At 36.1% G+C, this 19147-nt stretch overlaps 1 protein-coding gene across 5 annotated transcripts in view; it reads left to right on the forward strand.

The window, feature by feature from the left end:
- Positions 1–19147, forward strand: part of LOC129809717 (dystrophin, isoforms A/C/F/G/H) — a 462658-nt gene that overhangs the window by 83589 nt on the left and 359922 nt on the right. The gene's annotated exons all lie outside the window — the stretch shown is intronic.

A 19147-nucleotide genomic window follows, 5' to 3' on the forward strand; every position in this document is an offset into this window, starting at 1 on the left:
GCGATGCGTGACTTTGCCATGAGAAGTTGAGATGAACGACTATGAGACCGATCTACAGTAACCACATATGCCACTGCTCCATAAGCATATGAACTACTATCACAGAAAACATGCAGCTCTCGTGATATGGGAGAGTCACATGACGACATCCATCGCGGAATATGTAATTTTGGAATTCCACACAACCCCTCAACATAATGTTTCCATCTGGTTGAAATATCAATTGGGAGCGCCTCATCCCATCCTAGCTCAGCTCCCCAGGCCTCTTGGAGGAGCACCTTCCCGTGGACTATAACAGGTCCTATCAAACCTAATGGATCATAAAGGGATGCGATTGCCGAAAGGACTTCCCTCTTACTGGAGATGCCAGAGAAATCTTTGGTGAGCTTGTAGGAGAACAAATCGGTACCTGGGTGCCAATGCATACCCAATGCTTTAGAGACGTCTGGAAGTAAGTCCTGAGCTTCATTACACTCAACATTGCTAACAATTTTAGTATTATTGGCACACCACTTGGACAGACTCATGCCGGCTGTTCTCAATAAGTTTATCAGCTGACGCTGACATTCCAAAGCCTGATCAATAGAGGGAAAAGAGACCAAACAATCGTCTACGTAAAAGTTATCCTTTAAAGCGGCTGATGCTAATGGATAATCGAGCTCACTCCGTTCCGCCAGATCCATCAGAACCCTAGTGGCCAAATAAGGTGAGGACGAGACTCCAAAGCAAACTCCAGTGGCCCGATAGTGTATAATGGGTTGAGTAGAATCAAATCTCCAGAGAATTCTGTGGTAGTCTTTGTGAGGGGAATAAAGAAGAACTTGGGGGTACATCTTTCGAATGTCACATGAGAATGCATTCCTATGTTCCCTAAATCTGAGAAGGATTGTCAAAATGTCCGGTTGAACGACCGGACCGACCAGCGTAACGTCATTTAGGCTAAGACCCGTCTGGGACTTAGAGCTGGCATTCATTACAATTCGGATCTTTATGCCGGCGGCACCTGACTTTGCGACGCAGTGGTGTGGCATGTAATAACTGGAATTTTGAATCTGATCAGAGGGAACCTCTTCAAAGAAACCCAAATCAAAGTTCTCCTTCATGGCGGCATGATATTGGGCCTGAAGTTCAGGGTTGATTGCCAACTTTCTTTCAAGGCTGAGTAATTGTCTGGACGCATTGGGAAGATTGTTATGCAATCGCACGACATTGGGACGAAAAGGAATGTGTACCACATATCTGCCATCACCATTGCGAACAGTAGTTCTTTGAAAGTTATCCTCTGCCACCTCATGATCAGGAAGCTTAGGTCGAGGACAATTAACCTCCTCAATTTCCCAAAACCTTTTAATGGATGATTCTATGGATGACAAGGTGGTGGCTACACATGCGGCAACGATGGGTTCAGTGGCATTATTATGAGTGCCTGAGACCACCCAACCAAGACAACTCTCCTTAATTATGGGGAGACCTGGGCCAATACGCAAGAACTTGCCAGTGAAGATCTCATTATAAAATTCATTGCTGATTAAGAGATCCACCGGTTGAGGTACATGCCATGTTGGGTCCGCCAATTGAAGATCGGAGGGGAGTGGAATGTCTTCAATCTTTACCTTAAAATTCGGAAGCCTTTGTTCTAAGACTGAGGGAACTATTAAACAGGTCATGACGAAGTGGGCCTCTTGGTTGTTGAATGACTGAATGTTGCACTCTGTCTGGAATTTGGCCTTAGTGCCTCCATCTACAACCCTACCAATAAAGACTTCTGAATGAGATTTTGCAAGTTTCAATTTTTGAAAGAAAGACTGTGATATAAGATTTACTTGTGCTCCTGAATCTAGGAGAGCTCTACATTGATGTGGAATTCCGTACTTGTCTAGAACCCGAACCACTGCAGTCTCAAGAAAAACCCTTTTCGAGCCTCGAGACGATGTAGAAGAACTTACAACCGCAGCTGAGTCAGAAGAATCAGGAAGAGAATCTTCCGCCCCATCCTGAACCTGCGCAGCTGAAACTGCAACTGTGGGTCTTTCCGTTCTATTTGAGACCTGAGGAACTGCAGACTCAGGAGCCGTCTCTCCAGACAGAGACTGAAAAGCTTCATGCAAAAGGGTACTATGATGCCTTCCACACTTTTTGCACGTATAGAATGAACAATCCTTGGTCATGTGGGTTTGGATCAAGCATTTACGACATAGTTTATGCTTGCGAATAAACTCAAAGCGGTCATGAGGATCCATCCCAAGGAATTTTGAGCATTTGAAAATTTTATGATCAGTCGCAGAGCATACCCCACACTGGGATTGTGCTGTGGCCGCAAGGACGGTGTGCACCCTTGGACTTGAGACAGCAGAAGAACCCTTTGTTGTAGCCTTTTCTGGGAATGGTTCGCACATTTGAATTGACTTCATTCTATCTTTAAGAAATAACATGAAGTCCCGAGTCGTAGGAAGCTGATTTTTTACTTCCCTGGACCACAAGACCTTAGTCTCTTGATCCAGTTTATCCAGGAGGAGACATATAACCCATGGGTCACGAGATGTCACTTCTAATGCATCGAGAGAATTCAGAACTGAGTTAGCAGTCGTGAAAAGATTTGTGAATGTGGACGCCGATAGCACAGAAATTGGAGGAATTTTATTGAATGTGTGGATGTGTTGACGAACCACAGAAAATTGGTCCTCGTAGTGCGAGCAAAGAGTATCCCAAGCAACTTGATAATTTGCATCAGACAAGGAAATGTCCTCAATTAATTTTTTTGCATTGCCCTTAGTGTAAGTCATAAGGTATTGCATTTTCTGTACATCTGAGAGTCGCGGATCCTTGTGGACAATATTCGTGAACATATCCCTAAAATGCCTCCAGCCCGTGTATTCTCCAGAGAAGTCAGGGACAGACTGGACTGGAAGTTTGGACCCATTGTTGGCATGGGACTGGGCGAGAATCGTTTCCTGAAGTTTTGAGAAAAGTTCCTGGTTACGAGTTTCTGCCTGTGCTTGATGTTGAATAAGAAGGGCCAACGCCTCCTCTAGTGAAGTGGACTTTGCATGAACAATAGGGTCTGAACCAGAGGACTGCTTCTTATGGTCCAAATTTCCACCCACACCCCCAAGACCATGTTTCGATTCCTCTCTTTCAGTCCTCCTGCGTTGCTCAAGAAGGTCCCGAAGATCGCTTTCCAAGTCGCTTGCCCGACTCAAGATTTTCTCATGTTCTTCATTTTCTAATTCTATGTCAACCCCTGAATTAACTAATTCATCATGAACAATTTGAAGCTGCGATACTGTGTCCTGGAGTTTAGTCAAATGAGTGGTAATGTCCGTGACAGAAGCCTGTAATTCACCCTGATGAAGACTTTCAACGTAATTTTCAACCCGCGTAAGGTGACCTTTAAGTGTTGCTCTTTTATCTCGCAGGGGCATGATGACAATTGCACCTTAAGACAACGTGCTATGAGACAAGGGAATGTATGATAAGGGATTGAACGCAAAACTTGTTCTCTACACTTTGCTAGTGAACAACTCTGTATGTTTATTCTCGACAACACAAGCCCCAAGAGCTCGATCAAAAGTTTCGGCAATGACTATATTTTATCTCAGAATCCTTAGGTCGCGTGGTATATTTTATGTTGTCTCTGTCGAACAACAAAGGCCTCGAAGGGCCAAAAAATGTACAATCAAGTACCTGGACAAATTGGTGTCCCGTGAGTGGCTGAAGTGGCTGGATATATGTGGCAGTGGTCTGAAAATATACCTGGACAAATTGGTGTCCCGTGAGTGGCTGAAGTGGCTGGATATATGTGGCAGTGGTCTGAAAATATACCTGGACAAATTGGTGTCCCGTGAGTGGCTGAAGTGGCTGGATATATGTGGCAGTGGTCTGAAAATATACCTGGACAAATTGGTGTCCCGTGAGTGGCTGAAGTGGCTGGATATATGTGGCAGTGGTCTGAAAATATACCTGGACAAATTGGTGTCCCGTGAGTGGCTGAAGTGGCTGGATATATGTGGCAGTGGTCTGAAAATATACCTGGACAAATTGGTGTCCCGTGAGTGGCTGAAGTGGCTGGATATATGTGGCAGTGGTCTGAAAATATACCTGGACAAATTGGTGTCCCGTGAGTGGCTGAAGTGGCTGGATATATGTGGCAGTGGTCTGAAAATATACCTGGACAAATTGGTGTCCCGTGAGTGGCTGAAGTGGCTGGATATATGTGGCAGTGGTCTGAAAATATACCTGGACAAATTGGTGTCCCGTGAGTGGCTGAATCTGGGTCGGAGGAATCAAAAAATGTACAATCAAGTACCTGGACAAATTGGTGTCCCGTGAGTGGCTGAAGTGGCTGGATATATGTGGCAGTGGTCTGAAAATATACCTGGACAAATTGGTGTCCCGTGAGTGGCTGAAGTGGCTGGATATATGTGGCAGTGGTCTGAAAATATACCTGGACAAATTGGTGTCCCGTGAGTGGCTGAAGTGGCTGGATATATGTGGCAGTGGTCTGAAAATATACCTGGACAAATTGGTGTCCCGTGAGTGGCTGAAGTGGCTGGATATATGTGGCAGTGGTCTGAAAATATACCTGGACAAATTGGTGTCCCGTGAGTGGCTGAAGTGGCTGGATATATGTGGCAGTGGTCTGAAAATATACCTGGACAAATTGGTGTCCCGTGAGTGGCTGAAGTGGCTGGATATATGTGGCAGTGGTCTGAAAATATACCTGGACAAATTGGTGTCCCGTGAGTGGCTGAAGTGGCTGGATATATGTGGCAGTGGTCTGAAAATATACCTGGACAAATTGGTGTCCCGTGAGTGGCTGAAGTGGCTGGATATATGTGGCAGTGGTCTGAAAATATACCTGGACAAATTGGTGTCCCGTGAGTGGCTGAATCTGGGTCGGAGGAATCAAAAAATCCTCAAACAGTTGATGGAGAATTCTCCTTGGGGTGACCTTCACTACCACGTTTTCTTGTGCCAATTGCACGCGGCGGACTTCTTCTTTCACCTTCCCAATCAAAGTAGAGGCTTGCTCTTAAATGGACTGTTTGGACTCAGCGGTTGACGTGATAAACCCTCTCAATAATGGTGATTACTCACTAACAACTCGATGAGGCTTTTAATTCACTTTTTATTAGAAAAAATCACAATTTGATGCACTTCGATGGGGATTCCTTGACAGCTTAACGAAAAGTGACGGCTAAAAAATTCTCGTTGTTCTTCGTTCGTAGACACAGTCGGTTTCTATGTTTTTTTTGTGCACTGTAGGTTGGGACATTTTTGGCGCAATTGCTCAGTGCAGGAAATTGCGCCAACAGCCATATCATAATGTAATTTAGCTTCTCAATCTGTGTAGCTAAATTATATCACGATAAGGCTCAATTTTATTTAAAAATACGAGAAAAATCTCAATTTCAAAGGTGCCCCACTTCTCCCTATAGAATAACTGTTTTTAATCTTGTCATTAAGAAAAGGTTGTTGAATTTGCTGCAACGAAGGATTGGTGTCTTGGAAAATGATTAAAATGTCATAATTATTTTTATATAAACCCGGTATCACATTGCAGAATTTCAAATTAGAATTTTAGTGATTCACATTAGGGTATATCGGGGCAGAATTAGTCAGCAGTAGAATTAAACAGTGGACCCAAGAAGCAATATTTTCTTAATATAGTTTTGTAGAATTCCCTAAGTAAAGCATTATAAAACCAAAAATATTTTTATTTGCTTATACCGCTCTTGGTTCCATCACTGAGATTGCTATAAGTAAAGTGGCGCACTCTTAAGGATCTTAACAGCTTTTATAGAAATTTCAACAGAAAATTCTCACTTTAAGTCTTTTAAAAGTGCACTAAAACACTTGTCTAATACTTGGTTCTATAAGGCAGCTGTTTTGCTTCTTGGGAGCGTCATAGTTTTCCTTAAAAAGAATATTGAGCAAACTACTACATATTCAGAGTATTTAATTCACACCCTTTTCATTGAAATTTTTATCGGAATTATCCAAACGTTTTTTCGCAAACTATAAAAACAAAGAAAAATTTTCTTTTGCTGGTCAATTGTGCCTTATGCCCAGCGCACAATAACATTTGTTTTGTAAACATGTTTTTGACATTTCAATAAGAGTGAATGAAATGTAAATCTAGTCATCTCACTTACTCTCATAGAAAATTTTGAAAATATGTTTATAAACAAAAGTGATTGTGCGTTGGGCATTAGCCTCCCCTAATTATCGCTAATATTTGTTCAAATGTTCATATTTTGATATGAATTTATAGAAGGCGATGGTTTAGTGATAACAGCAATCCAAAAAACCACAAAAATTGGTTTTAATAAATTGAAATAGAATAAATATCATTGCTTATTAATTTTTAAATTAAAGTTTATTTTGGAAAGTCGGACACTTAAGAAAAAGTGTAGCATCAAATATCTTATTGAGCTAAATAGGGTGAAAGGAACACCTATTGACACTTTAAGATTTTATCATGCCATACTTATTTACACTTTCAATAGCGATTTAGGATATGAATTTGAACTTATTTTTATAAGAAAAGGTAGATTACAGAAAAAACATCATATTCCTTACATTTTACCAGATACATTAAATAAATTTCATCATTTTGACAAAAGCGTCAATACAAGTTTCCTGCCGAAAAGGTGTTCTTTTGACCCTATGTATTCAATTTTATTACTATTTATTATTAACAGTTTTTTTTTTAAATTTATGTTAATAGAAAAACTGACTCTAATTAAGAAAAAATACGTTCTTAAAAGTCAGACAAAAATTTTAAAAAGTCAGACCAAAACAGTTGAAAAGTTGGACATAATGAATAATGGCAAAATGTATACATGAAATACGTATAAAACCGATTGTTCAGGTTTTCTTTCGTAATATTTGCACGTTGAATGGTTATTCTGTTCTGTCCTTTATCTTTGGGTAAAGCTTGGAAATACCGAAACGTTTTTGTTGATTAAAATGTTTCACTTATGGGCAAAGGTTCAATAAAGCCCCACATTCTATATCTGTAATCGTTCGATTTTTAGTTTTGAAAAAATAGGTAGAAGTATATTTTGTTTCTTTTCGCGCTTCGTAAAATCTTACACAAGGCACGCATGAAAGTTTGACATGGTGTCGATTTTGATGATATTTTCCTTCATAACTTTTCCTGTTTCGAATTCTGCGTGAAAAATTCTTTCTTAGTCAGTTACACAATATAAATAAATGGAGTTTGTAATGTTTTAATGTGAATTATTCAAATGTAGTGGCCGTTATTATGTGTGTTTGATAGTGTCTTTCCGCGCCTCCATGTGAATTTTTCCTTTACATTACAATAATCTATTAATCTGAAAGGAACTAATTCCGAAATATAAACATTCTATTTCCAGTATTTCTAGTCTAAATAAATTGGGTCCAGAAAAAAAATTTCTGACTTTTAGAGAAAAAACTTTGGACTTTAGAGAAAAAAAAAGTTTTTTAAGTCACTGGTGATAAATCGTCCTTAACCCTTTAAGGACGATGTAGTGTAAGGTCTGAAAATGTAGAAGTCAATGTGAGAGAGTGCTCCGAGAGAGAGAAAGAGATCCTCTTGGAGGGGGTTTGAGAGCGCGGCTATAAAAGAGCGAAGGATGCTGCCATCTTCCTCTTTGCCGCCCAGCCCTCAACAGATTAGTTCGTCAAGTGTCGCAATAAAAGCTTTTTCCTCAAGTCACAGTGTTTACTTCCGGTTTTCTAATAAGGCGTGTCCACTCGAAATACGTCAGACGAGAAGGTTTAAAATCGGGGGTCAGTAAAATTCACTTTTTTCTGACTTTTTAAAGCAAAATATAGCTTTAGAAGGCTGTAGGAAAAATTTCATTTTTAGGTCACCGGTGACCCAATCGTCCTTAAAGGGTTGAAATAGTAAAAATCAAGGAATGCCTCAGACTTTGTAAATTCGTCTGAGGGACATGCATTGCTTACTCTTGGAGCTCGAATTAAAAGATCTAATATAGAATAAAGAGCCAACAATGATTTAAAGTATTCTATCAGTATTTAGAATCTCTTCTTTCACGTGTATAACCTCAAAGTACCTTGGAAAATGAGCATAGATATTACGGAAGCGACAGAGAAATATTCTTTCAGCGTGGATACATAAAAAGGGGTATTTTGGATGTGATACGACACCAATTTTGAGGCGGAATGAGGATTGAAAATTGTGTAAATTTCAATGGATAAGGAGGTTTATTCAAGAGAAACTGTAAAACATTTCGTAGATTTTCAGCTATAGGTATACATTTTTTTTATATTCAGCTCTTTTTGGTTAAATTTGCAAATGGTATGAGATGTTTGTATATAGGAAGAGAATGTAATTTCTTTTATTTTGTACACACTCGTTCAGTCTCTGTAGTGTTAACACAAATATCTTGAGGGTGTCTTCTTGTACAACATACAATTTCAATACAATGACTTTGGAGGGTTGGAAGTATGATACGTGTATGAAAAGGGAGGAAAATCTCTACAAATACATCTTCAATAAAATTGCTTGGGTATAGAAAATTGTCGGAGAAGTGATAAGACCGGTATATGGGTTTGATTTTAAATACTATTGGATGAATTTTGTTGTTAATTTTGAGAAGAACTTGAGCTTTTTCGGTAAAGATTTCTTCAAAGTTTTATTAGAGTTACAATTTTGGGATAAAATTTTTGCATATTCAGAAGATTTTACTATGTGTTGGTGATTTTTTTTAGTGCTTGTTATTTTTGTATCATTCGAAAAACGCATGCGTGCACAATTTTCTCGTAAGATACTATTGTGGGGATTTTACTATGATATTCCACTGTCCCTTTCATATAATTCACCAGGTGGGTGAGTCTCTTTCGAGCATACATCCGTTTGCAGTGGAAGAGCGAAGGGTAAGAATGGAAAGGTGTATGAAAAATGCAGAATGTAGTTGAGATTATGAGGGGGGTGGAAGGTTTCAAGTGGTAGAGTCAAAAAGAATCTACTCAAAAAATCATCTCACGATACAACCATAAAAGATGTCTTGAGCTTTCCAAACTGCCACAATTGATAATACCAGAGTGTAAAATCATGTATGGCATTTCTTTTCTCAAACACTTCTTTTCTTCTTCCTGTCGTTGAGATTTTCTTTTACTTTTTTTCTGCTTCCTTTTTCTTCAGGAGAAGAAGAAGAAAAAAAACTTTCTCTGTCCCATGATTTGAGCCATTTTCGTATCTTCTTCGTCATCTTGAAGGAGTTTTGTGCAGATTTCAACAAAAAAATTGAAGAGAATTCCAATTTAAAGGGGATAAAGGAATCATATCAATGTGGTTAAGCATTTTTAGTACGGTTTGAAATTTCAAAGGAATTCACTTGAACTTTGACAGCTGTCAAAACAGTAAACTTCATGTATGGCCTAGACAGACTTATGCCCTAGGCACACTTGTAATTAAATTTCGAGACGGATTAGTCAGAAACAGCTAGAAATGTAATCTGATCATTATTTAGATTATAATGATGTTAAGCCGTCTCCCGGCTAAAGCCGTAAGTCTGTCTAGGGCATTACGGCTTAAGCCGAGATATAGCTTAATAAGAAACTGATGGGAATGTAGTTTAATTGTTGTTTTACTGATAATTACGTTAAGCCATCTCTCGATTTAAATTGTAAGTCTGTACAGCACATTACTCTTACTTAGTTGTCCGATATTCTGGTGATTGGGACGAAAATGAGACTTGAAGTTTTCAAATTTTTAACGTTTTTATGCTTTGAGCCTCGCCTTGAATTCGGTGTTTGTTAAGGGTTATAATTAAATTAAAACGTTTTTTTAGAAGTCACAGTATTCAAACTCTACTAAAATTATTACAGTCGAGTTCCTCAAATTTGAACTCCTCAAATTTGAACGACGGTTGAGTTCAAAATGTAAAATTTGAGATTATGTAAAGAAAGTTTTGCGTGGAGTCTGAATAGAACTATTTTTCTCTGGTGTTTCCTCAATATTATCGTATTATATTAACTTCCGCAAACAAATTCCATTTCTTTAACATTAAATTACATTGATATATTCTTTAAAATTATCTTTCTTAAAATTGGGAAAGTGCATTTCACATGAAATTAGTTGCGTTTTTGAAAATATTGTTCAAATTTGAGGAGTGAGAAATGTCATCTATACCCCCCAAATGTTCAAATTTGAGGAACTCTACTGTAAAATGTAAACAAAATTTTGAATTGATCATAGACATAAAATACATAGACTCCTCATTCGCAAAAAGTAAACACTTTCGCGTTTGACATTCACTTTTTGAAATATTTTTTACAGTGTACTGAAATCAAAACAACCTGATTTTCCCGCTATTTTCTGAATCTTCCCGCCCTTTTGTAAATTGTCATAAAAAATACCGCCAAAAATTATTAATCCTGATTTGTGCAGTTTTATGAGCTTTTTGAACTAATAATTCGCAATTATTATGTTATTTTATTAGAATACTTACCAGAACACGGTGCCAAATTTTATACTAAAATATTAAAAGCAAAATTAGTATTAGAGAAAAATATCAAAAGTACCGAATCCTCAGGCTGTGAAGATAATTTTTTGTTGGAAATAACAACAGTTTAGCCAAATTCAAGACAAGACATTCATATTTGTTTGAACCCCCAATATTCCACCGATTCCAACTATTACAAGATAGCAAATGAAATGCTGTAAAAGTAATTTATATGCTGGAGTACTGGAAGATTTCGCCAGGAATAGGGAAGTATTGTTCCTGAAGCAAAAAGGATAACTCATAAAACATTCTAAATCGTGGCTAAGAAAATATTATATAATTTAGGAAATAAAAGAATTTATGAACAATTCTCACAATAAAAGTTTTTATATTTTTGAAGAAATAATAGAATAAATATTAACTCAATAACAATATTAACTCAATAACAATCTATATCTATAATGTTATTATAAAAAAAGGATCGATGGATAAGAAATCAATTAAGTCAGTATCCCATGAAAAATGTTAGATGACGAAGTTTCTGTCTTTTGGAGCTTTGAGGTTTGGATGCTTTATGAATGGCGTAGAATCTTACATTCAAATACTTCTCGGTGATTGCATCAATTAGCAAGAAACGATGATCTGCAGCATGTAGAAAATCAGTGTCATCTTCAAACAGATTTGGAATGTCAGCACAGGTTCTGCGCACCATTCTTCTAATCTTGAGAAAATCCTGTTCGGTGTGATTGTTTCCCATCTTACGCAAAGCTTTTTCCGCAATCTTGCACACCCTCAATACGGAATTTGATGGATATTTCAGTCGTCCATATGCTTTATAATAAATAAGACAGTTGTCTCGCTGTTCCTCCTCCAAAAGATTGGTGCATTTGTCGCAATGGATTCGCAAAAGCAGACGTTTTATCACAAATCCTGCGATATATTCCACCACATTTTCTGCATATAAAGACAGAGAAGAGAGTCCGAAGATGTACTGATATGTTTCGAGATATTCCTCTTCCTCTTTCAACAACTGCACATTGCTTTCTTCATCGTCCTTGGTTAGAGCAGCCACTGCAGATTTCTTAAAATGAGCACTGAGAATGTCGATTTTTTCAAGTGGGGTGCAATTGCCGACTCCTCGATCACTCAACTGGCAATGCACTAAAAGTCTTTCATAGCATGCTTTAAATTCGAGCGTGTTGGGATTGTTTCCACGTCCAAGGATATTTTTGAGGCAAACCATTAATCCTACGAATCACTTCTTTGAGAATGGATAATCTTTGTTCCATCAGGATACATAAGATCTGAGATATAATGGATCCCTTCTTCACAGGTCTGAATAATTTCTTTGAAATTTTTTTCGCAAAGTGCTTTTTTCATTCCTGTGTCAGCTGTGGTTTTTGTGTTCAAGATGTCAAAGATTTGATTAAACTGTCGAATGAACTTTATAGTCGGATGACATCCCCGAAATTGTGGCAGACGTAGGACTTCATCACAAAATTGAAGGGCATTTGCTACAGACAGGCTTAAAGCCTGTGTCGCTAACCTCACCTTCATTTTCTGATCTTTGAAGTAGACATGAGCTTTTCTTAATTTTGTACCCGCATATAATCCCTCCTCTTCTTGTATTTTTACCAATTCCTCTAGGTACTTCCAATTAATCATTCCACCTTCTGAATCCATTAGTGGTCCTTTTTCGCCTAAAGTATTTCTTACCAGTTTAATCATATGTACCGGGTCGGGGTACGCACACAAAGTAACACCATCTATTTGGAATGTTGTTACCAATGAAGAAGGGCTCAGATCACAACCAAGTTCAGTAAAAGTCGCACGATTCACTAATGTACCATCACAGGTAACACCAAGAACTTGAACTTTGCATTCCAACAAATTTCGGACACAAATCCTGACCAAATTTGCTTTTTGAGAGGCATTTGCTTTAACGATGGGGAAAAAGCCAAGGGCAATCTTCCATTTTGCATTGATGGCAACAGCCATATACACTAGTACTTCTTGAGCCAGTTTTCCACTGTGTTCTTCTTCATCTCCGAAATCAATGTATCCACTTGCTCGTTCACCTTTCCAGCTTGTCCCTTGCGCAATTGACATTTCATCATACGATAACTGAACGCACAATTGATAAGGTGTTGCCTCTTGAGCTTTTTTTATTGCATCAAATGCCTCCTGTGTAAAACCTGGATTTACGTCAACAACTTTGTACCATCTGGAAATTGTTGATGGACTGGGCAACGCAAATCCCCACTCAGCCCTAGCGTAGTCATACGCTTTCGGTGAGTAAAAGTTGAGTGTGAGGGCGAATTTCTTTTCTTCTTCGGTGTAGGACTTTTTTTTTCGTGAGAGGAGCCTCCTGACTGCATTCTCGACGGCCTTCGGTAGGGCTGTTAGCCTCAATGCTTCTTCGACACTGAGAATACTTTTCTTTGAAAGGGCTTCAACGAAATCAGATAATTTTTTAATTTTTTTCGCCTGTCTTTTTGACTTCTCACGGAAACCAGCACATCTTTTTTGTAGACCTGGTACATATGTCCTCATGAATTTTAATTTTTCATATCGAAGGTACTGGCGACCTGGCGAAGAATCAGTTGCTGTCGTATTTAATGCTCTTTTTAGAGTTATTCTCTCTGTAGATTGGATCATCTTCGATAAATCATTTTTCGTTGAAGACTCAGGATTAAAATGTCTCGCATTGTCTGGTATTTTCTCAGTGTTGGCTCTTTTTGAAATCTAAAAAATAAGATACATACATTTTAACAGAGAAAATTATTGAATATGTTGGATCCGTCAGGGAATCATTAAGGGCGGAGCCCTTAAAGCAATCGCGTGGATGAGCGCCTTGACCCCAAGAGGTTTCTCCAGAACCCTCAGCGTTCCTCCTAACGATCTGTACCCTACGACGATCCAACATGAACTAACTCTCTCAATACTAATCCTCCCGATACGATATCCCTCCCGAAGAGGTAACTCACAGGCTACCACTAGGAACGATCTTAGGAGAAATCGGCTCCGCTTCAAGAAACATCTATGATATCAAATTGAAATACCAACGGGGGGTTTAACCGTTTGAGAGAAGCTAGTGCTAACAAATATAAAAATTTGAATCCTAAACCCTTTAAGGATGATTGGAACACGGATGTTGCATAAAAAAAATGAAATAGATATAAAACAAAAAATTCTTAAGAAGCTTTAATTAATTATGGCAAAAAACAAATGGTCAGTAAAAAGTCAAAAGTGGTCAGCAGAAAATCAAATGTGATCAGCAAATAATTCGAAATAATCAGCAAAAATTTTCAATTTTGTCAGTAAAAAGTTAAATTTGGTCAGTAAAAACTTCGAATTGATCAGTAGATATATTCGAGTTGATCAGTAAAAAATTAAAAATTAATCAGCAAAAAATTAAAAATAGTCAGTAAAAAGAAAACATGGTCAGTAAAAAATTAAAAATGAGCAGTAAAAATATTCGAGTTGATCAGCAAAAAATTAAAAATGAGCAGCAAAAAAAATTTAAAAAACAGTAAAAAATTAAAAATGAGCAGTAAAAAATAAAAAGTGGTCAGCAAAAAATTAAAAATGATCAGTATAAATATTCGTATTGATCAGTGAAATATTAAAAAGTGGTCAGTAAAAAATTAAAAAGGAGCAGTAAAAAATAAAAAGTGGTCAGCGAAAAATTAAAAGAGTTCAGTAAAAAATTAAAAGTAATCAGTGAAAAATAAAATATGATCAGTAAAAAATTAAAAATGATCAGCAAAAAATAAAATATGGTCAGTAAAAAAATTAAAAATGAGCAGTAAAAAATAAAATTTGATCAGTAGAAAATCAAAAGTGGTCAGCAAAAAATAAAAATTGGTCAGTAAAAAATAAAAAGTGATCAGCAAAAAATTAAATGTGACCAGTAAAAAATTAAAAGTGATCAGTAAAAAATGAAATGTGGTCAGCAAAAAATTAAAAGAGGTCAGAAAAAAATTAAGAGTGGTCAGTAAAAAATTAAAATTGGTCAGTAAAAAATTAAAACTGGTCAGTAAAAAATATAAATTGGTCAGCGAAGAATTAAGCCAGTGATAATCCTAAATCAGCTTATAGAGGTGCATTTCCTTCGGGATCGGGAATCTTCGTTTTTTCCATTTTGTTTTTTACCCTTTTGTTTTTCCCAGTTTTTTCTTTGGAATCTTTGTCTTCGGTAACTTTTGTTTTTAAAAACTTTGTCTTTGGAAATCTTGTATTTCATACATTTTTCACAATTTTCATAAATTCTGTCTGTAACACATTTTGCACAAGTATATTTTATACCTTTCCAAAAATTTCCTTTCTCTCAAAAAATTTCCATTTGCCCCAAAGGACGAAACTAAAAACTTCTCAAACCATAGAGAATTTCCCTTTGCCCCAAAGTACGAAACTAAAAACCTCCCAAAAACAGAAAACTTCCTTTTGCCCCGACAAACGATATTGATAATTTCCTAAAACACAGAAAATTTCCCTTTGCCCCGACAGGCGATACTGTTAACTTCCCAAAACACCCTTGTCCCAAAGGACGAGACTAAAAATTTCCCAAAATACAGAAATTTTCCTTTGCCCTAAATAACGAAACTAAAAATTTTCCTTTGCCTTGAAGGACGAAACTATAAACCTCCCAAAAACAGAAAATTTCCCTTTGTCCCGACAGGCGATACTGTTAACTTCCCAAACACCTTTATCCCACAGAACTAAACTAAAAATTTCTCAAAATACAGAAAATTTCCCTTTGCCCTAAATAACGAAACTAAAAATTTCCCAAAACAGAAAATTCCCCTTTGCCTCGACAGATGATACTGGTAAGTTCCTAAAATACAGAAAATTTCCCTTTGCCCCGACAGACGATACTGATAACTTTCCGAAACACAGAAAATTTCCCTTAGCCCCAAAAGACGAAACTAAAAATTTCCCAAAACACAGAAAATTTCCCTTTGCCCTGAAGGACGAAACTAAAAACTTCAAAAAACACCATTGTAATATCATTATTTTATTTAATAAAATATATTTGTTTAAAATATATAAAAGATAAGATTTCCATAGACAATTTTTCCAAAAAACAAGGGTTACCGAAGAAAAAGATTCCAAAGACAAATTGGAAAAAGCAAAATGGAAAAAAAACAAAGATTCCGCAAACCTTTGGAAACTATGAGAGATAGAGGCCTCATAATTTACACCCTATTAAAGTCTCCTTTAGGCTCAAGATGTGCAAAATTTCACTTGAAAATGAAGAAAATTACTGCTCATTTTTAATTTTTTACTGACCATTTTTAATTTTTTACTAACCACTTTTTATTTTGTATTGATAACATTTTATTTTCGATTGATCAAATTTTATTTTTTACTGCTCAATTTAAATTTTTTTACTGACCGTATTCTATTTTTTATTGATCACTTTTAATTTTTTGCTGATCACTTTTTATTTTTTACTGACCAATTTTTATTTTTTGCTGACCGCTTTTGATTTTCTACTGATCAAATTTAATGTTTTACTGCTCATTTTTAATTTTTTACTGACCATATTTTATTTTTTGCTGATCACTTTTAATTTTTTGCTGATCACTTTTTATTTTTTACTGACCAATTTTTATTTTTTGCTGACCACTTTTGATTTTCTACTGATCAAATTTTATTTTTTGCTGCTCATTTTTAATTTTTTACTAACCATATTTTATCTTTCACTGATCACTTTTTTATTTTTTGCTGACCACTTTTTGTTTTTTACTGAACATTTTTTATTTTTTGCTGCTCATTTTTAATTCTTTGCTGATTACTTTTTAACTTTTTACTGATCATCTCGAATATTTCTACTGCTCGTTTTAAATTTTTTGCTGACCACTTTTTATTTTTTACTGCTCATTTTTAATTTTTTGCTGCTTTTTTAAATATTTTTACTGATCATTTTTAATTTTTTGCTGACAAAATTCAATATTTTTACTGCTCATTTTAAATTTTTTACTGACCACTTTTTATTTTTTACTGACCACTTTTTGTTTTTTACTGATCACCTTTTACTTTTTACTGATCATGTTTAATTTTTTGCTGACCACTTTTCATTTTTTACTGACCGCTTTTAATAAAGTACTGCTCTTATTTAATTTTTTACTGATCTTTTTAAACTTTTTGCTGACCAAATTTGATTTTTTACTGCTCATTTATTCAATGCCATTAATTATTATGCTATTGGATGTACTGTTTTAGAAAATGACTTTCATTTTTTTCCATCATAAGGGAGGAGTACCGGCGATCGGCAGTGTTCCTCGGATCGTCAGCTTATTACCATATTGTTGCACTAATTCAAATAATTTTTTAAAAATCAGTAGCTATTTTTTATCATATAACTATCACCAGAATGCATTGCATTAGTCCAGATTTAATTTATAAAAATAATTTTCCGTGAAACACCTGATTAAATTCGTGACGATCCGAGGTACAGAGCACTTAGTTGAAATGACACCTACTTTTTAATAATTTATTGTAATAATTTAAAATTTAAATACATAGATATAGTTATATGGATCATCAATATATCGATTAGCATACTCAAAAGTACCAAATAGTTTTTTGAGACTTATATTTTCAACTAAATATCGAGCATGTCTCTTAACATTCCGATCCGGGGTGCTCTTCCCTTATCACAATTCAGGGAATTTATTGGTTTTGCCTATTTTGCTGTTTGGCTTCACTTTATTGATCATAACTTTAAATCATCAAATTTATATAAATATATAGAAATCTGTAAAACTACTCCTTGTGGGTGATATAAAGAAGTTTTCGTAAAAATACGAAAATTAGGCCTTTGACCTTGAATAATTCAAGATGGCGATTTTTCCGGTGGTAGGTGTCAAAGGACGAAATATTCAGCTGGACTAAACTCTAAAACATTTCCAAAACTGAAGGAAATCGTCAGGGCCAATTTTTTTTTTAAATTAAGAAAACCTCATTTTTTGCCTATTTTATGGGGGATAGGGAACGCATGAAGGAGGAGGGGGTAAAAACAAAAAAATTACGTTCGAGGTAATGTCATTTGAGGTGGGGTCACCGAAGACCGGAAGTTGATATCTCTTACCGTTGATTTTTTAAATGGGTCAAAAGACTGAAAATTGCGAAAAACAGTTTTTTGTAAAATAGGACTATTACCGTTACTTTCCCGATCCATCACCGATTGTGACCGATGCAGTCGGGTTCAGAATTAAAAGATCTTTCAAAAATGTCCAAATTTGTCCAAATCCGTTGAAAATTAGGCCCTCTAGGGTAGTTGACCTTTGATCTTGAATAATTCAAGATGGCGATTTTTCCGGTGATAGGTGTCTAAGGACGAAATGTTCAGCTGGACTACCTCCATAACATATCGAAAAATGAAGAAAATCGTCAGGGCCAATTTTTGCAAGGTCATAAAACATGTTTTTTGGAGGGGATAGAAGGGGTGGGGGCAATTTGGGTAAGTTAGTTAGATAGAATGTATTGACTTCTGGGGGGGTCACCGAAGGCCGGAAGTCAATATCTCTTACCGTTTAGCAGCTAGGATGTTGCAAAGTTGAAAAAAAAAGTCGATTGTGAAAACTGCTCTCTCTCGGAGTTCGAGCAGTTAACATTAAAAAAAAAAGAAATCTTTGAAACACCATTTCGTTATCTTAACATCATCGTGGGTAGAGCTCAGTATTACCATTGAATATGGAGAGTAATTAATACTTAAGATTATGTACTATTAACAAAAACATTCCGTAAAATTATTCCTTAATCTCCAGCTTTTGCCCAAACATACGACTTTTTTGGGCCAAAGGTAGTAGAATTTATGGGTTAATAAATTAAATTAAATATTCTAAAAGCGTATTGAATTTACCAATAATGATCTAGTACAAACATAAAATAATATCCCTTTCTATCAAAATTTCTATTTTATTTGATTTTTTCGAACTCTAATAGAGTCAACGAATCCAATAGAGTCAACAGGCTTGGAAATAATTAGTTGACTCTATCTAGGTCCCACTCTATTGACTTCTGGGCTTCGGTGACCTCCCCACAAGTCAACATTCTTTAGCGAACTAACTTACCAAAATATGATTTTCGGACTTTGTACAAAATTGGCTTTTATGATTTCATTTATTTTTGGAAATGTTTAGTAGTTAAATATAGCTGAACATTAATCCACCGACACCTTTCACCGGTTAAAGCGGCACTTTGAAGTATTCAAGATCAAAAGATCTAATTTTCACCCGTTTTGTTTTGTAATTTAATTGTTATTAATATTTTTTTTACTTCAGCGATTTTCGATCTCAGAATGGTTTTATGGTGATTTGTAAACAAAATTTAAATCGACATTAATCTTATATGCATCCCGAAACTTTGCCTAAAAGAATATAAGGTAAAGCTCCTTCTCGGGAGTTCGAGCAGCTCGCAAAGCTTCGAACGCTTTGACAATCATATTTTTGAAGCAAACCCCTTTTGTGAATAAAAACTATAATACTTGTAATTAAAATTTTTCATTAGAGCAAAAATTATCATTCATTGCTGTCGTTAGAAAAAATTCTCAAATTTTTGGGCTATTTTTGTCCCTATTGTCCATCCATCCAAGAAAACTGCCGAATCCTACGCTATTAGATTTTCCAAAATGAGATAAAAAACGTTTCATTTTTGTTTGTTCTTGATTTTCGGTTTGT

This window comes from Phlebotomus papatasi, chromosome 1 (genome assembly GCF_024763615.1).
Source record: "Phlebotomus papatasi isolate M1 chromosome 1, Ppap_2.1, whole genome shotgun sequence".
In the NCBI taxonomy this organism is placed as follows: domain Eukaryota; kingdom Metazoa; phylum Arthropoda; class Insecta; order Diptera; family Psychodidae; genus Phlebotomus; species Phlebotomus papatasi.